Raw genomic sequence first — 3,825 nt, 5'->3', positions numbered from 1 at the left:
GATCAATCTTTCCTCACAAAATCCTCATTGGTGTTTGAAAACTCACAGTCTTCCACCACAAAATCCCCCACCGATCAGACTAATTGACGGTGGGATCACCAAAATTCCTTCGGTTGAATCCACTGAAACACTCGTTACGTCTGTGCACTCAACATTCCCATTGTTAGAGTCTGGACATAATACTTAGTATTTTAATATCCTGCTCATTGACAATCGTTAAACCCTTCCGTGTTAAGTATTTATTACTTAACACCAAGAACCCCCTCTGAGTGACTTGTACAAGTCAACACTCCCCTTGTAATTTGTACTCTCACTCCCACTTGGTCAAACCTTCCTAAAGTTAGGACCACAACCAAAATCTCCTCTCGATTCCTCCAATGAACGAGAGATCCACAAATCGAGCGATCAAACCTTCCTACAGTTAGGATCGTCTCAAACATCCCACTCGGTCAAACCTTCCTACAGTTAGGGCCAAAATCAAAATCCCCTCTTGATTCCTCCAATGAACAAGAGATCCACTTTCAAATCGAGTGATCAAACCTTCCTACAGTTAGGGTCATCTCAAAATCCCGCTTGGTCAAACCTTCCTACAGTTAGGACCAAAACCACAATTCACTCTCGATAAACGAGAAATTTATCTTTAGTTCGGTAATCAAACCTTCCGACAGTCAGGGTTATCCGAATCTTTTCGATTCTCGGAGTGGAGATCCCACTCCTAGTTTCACCTTTTCGGATTCTGGGGGTGGAGATCCCACCTCGAGTCTCCTTTCCAACTAGAGATAGAATATAAAATTCTTCCTCGCCCCAAGAAAAGACATCATTTTTTTCAACTCCTAAAATCCGTACCTCACAGGCACGGGGGATTTTATCCCGAATCCTGAGCAGGGATAAGTCAACGCCTAACACGTGTTGCCGGTTTAATCTTTCACCGATTGAAAAAGACACCAGAATCCAGTCTGGGGTATTTTATCCCGAAGCCTAAGTAGGGATAAGTCAGCGCTTAACCCGCGTTGCTGGGTGGTTCGTTCCCGTAAAAACGATCGAGTCTACGTATTCAGCATCGTAGCAACAAAAATCCATGCCTTTTATGCATGGGGAATTTTATCCCGAATCCTGAGCAGGGATAAGTCAACGCCTAACACGCGTTGCCGGTTAATCCTTGACCGTAAAAAGGACAAAAGACCACATATTCAACATTGTGGCAGGTTGTCATTAATAACACCATAATCCGTGTCTCACACGCATGAGGAATTTTATCCCAAAGCCTAAGCAGAGATAAGCCAACGCCTAACACGCGTTGCCGGTTTAGTCTCTTACCGGTTGAAGAAGACACCAGAATCCGAGTCTGGGGACTTTTATCCTGAATCCTAAGTAAGGATAAGTCAGCGCCTAACACGCGTTGTCGGGTAGCCTATTCCCGTAACAATGGCGAAGTCTACGTATTCGAAGTCGTAGCATCAAGTCTAAGGGAGTTCATTCCTTTAGCACAACGTCACATTCGGAACGGATTTAAACAATCCGCTTGCTAGCCCGACTCAAACGGTAGTTGGTAAAGGCACATCAAATCCGTTGATGGCTGAGGATTTGCCAAAAATCCTAAGTCTATGTCCAACACACGTTGCCGGGTAGTCTATTCCCGTAAGAAAGACAAAGTCTACGTATTCAATGTCGTAGCACTAAAAGAGTTAACTCTTTTAGCATAACGTTATGTGCAGAACGGATCTAAACAATCTGCATGCTAGCTCGACTCAAACGGTAGTCGATAAAGGCTCATCAAACCCGTTGATGGCTGAGAATTTGCCAAAAATTCTATAAATACGAGTCATTGACGCACCAGCTCCATTAGTTGGTCTCGTGACTTGAGCATCCAACAACTTCAGGATAAGATCTATACATGCAGATGAATCAGCTTTAACAGTTGGTCCTACAGTTCCGACATTTCGGATCACCATGCTCCAATACCTTAAGAGCTTAAACTGTGTATGCTCCAGCAAACGTACGATGGTTCAAAACCCTAAGGTCAATGCCGGTCAACGCGTAGCCCTAGGTCAACGCTAGTCAACGCGTTGCGCTCAAAAGTCAACGTACGACGGTTCAAAACCCTAAGGTCAACACCGGTCAACACGTAGTCCTAGGTCAACGCCAGTCAACGCGTTGCGACCAAAAGTCAACGTTCGACGTTCGAAACCCTAGGGTCAACGCCAGTCAACGCGTAACCCTAGGTCAACGCCAGTCAACGCGTTGTGACCAAAAAGTCAACATTCGACGTTCAAAACCCTGGGGTCAACGCCGGTCAACGCGTAACCCTAGGTCAACGCCACTCAACGCGTTGCGACAAAAAGTTAACATACGGTAATCTGAAACCCTAAGTCAGCACAATGTGACAGAGGTAGTCAGTTCAAAGTCAACTCAAAGACACGAGCCAAACTCAACTCACTGGTGGTAGACTCGAGACTCCGACGACGGCCAAGCGATAAACGCAATGCCGGAAGGACTTCGGCTATTCGTCAAAACATGGGATAGACCGAAAATCGAAGGAGCCAAGAGTTGAAGCTAGCTACAGGTCCTTTACGTACGACTGAAGGCTGGACCAATCACATCCAAAGTATTCCAGCCTCTTCTATAAAAGAAACGAGTCTGGAACGCTTTGGAGGGGGTATCTGTAGGCATCAAAAATTGCCTATAGGTCTCCACGGACAGCTCAGTGTTAAGGAACGACGATGAACGTCACTATCCGGTTCACAGGAGTTCGATTGATGTCGGTGAACGCTTGAAGTGAATCGACGAACTACGTGGACTAAAAGAATTTCGGAATAACGAAGGTACGGGCTAATCGGGAGCCCCGCGATGTTTACAAAAGGAACAATACCCTTCGTGTCTCATTCATTCTACAAATGATCCAACCATTGGATCTGATAGAACTCCTTGTCGGCTTTCCAACGCACTTCGAACCACTCAAATCCGAGTTCGGACGAAGAAGTTACGACGGAAACGAACAAACATACGAAAAAAGCGGCGTCTCAACACTTCGAGGTGTCTCGGCCAAGCGAGACACCCCAAGGTGTCTCGGCCAAGGCCGAGACACCCTAGGGTGTCTCGGCCAAGGCCGAGGGTGTCTCGGCCAAGGCCGAGGGTGTCTTGGCCAAGGCCGAGACACCCAAGGGTGTCTCGTTCTCGGCCTTGGCCGAGACACCATGTGGTGTCTCACCTATTGTTGAGACGTATTTTCACCCCCTCGTCGGTTTCCGCCGTAATTTCTTCGTTCGAACTCGGATTTGAGTGGTTCGAAGTGCGTTGGAAAGCCGACAAGGAGTTCTATCAGAGAGATTCTTCAGATCTGCAGTTCCCTGGGTTCGTTCCTTAAGATTTTACCGTTGTGGTAATCTTAAGAAGAGTGATTATCTCGCTTCGCCGAGATAAGAGCTACGGTTTCTCGATCCCTTCATGGATAGACAAAGCTCTGCCCAATTTTTCAGCAATCAGATCTGATCGACGGTGGTCCACGGATAAACCCCGGCATAGGCAAAGATCCCACGCAAGCAGAAGACCAATAAACGATCTCTGCGTTTGTTTGATACAGTTGTAAACTTTTTTATTTTCATTGTGTAAGGAGATCTTATAAAAAGATCAACTTTTTATTTTATTCGAGTTTATTGTAACGACTAAAGTTGTAATAGATTCGATAACAATGGAAACATCAACTTTCACCGCAAACACCAAGTAACACGAGAGAAGCAATCAATAAATATAACAAAATACTGTAGGGTGAATATTTGATTTCCCGAAAAAAGGGAGTTTCGTTTGTATTTATAAGAAAGCTTATTA

This window comes from Asparagus officinalis, chromosome 4 (genome assembly GCF_001876935.1).
Source record: "Asparagus officinalis chromosome 4, Aspof.V1, whole genome shotgun sequence".
NCBI classification, from domain to species: domain Eukaryota; kingdom Viridiplantae; phylum Streptophyta; class Magnoliopsida; order Asparagales; family Asparagaceae; genus Asparagus; species Asparagus officinalis.
The sequence above is the reverse complement of the archived record's forward strand: the minus strand, read 5'-3'. Positions refer to the sequence as shown.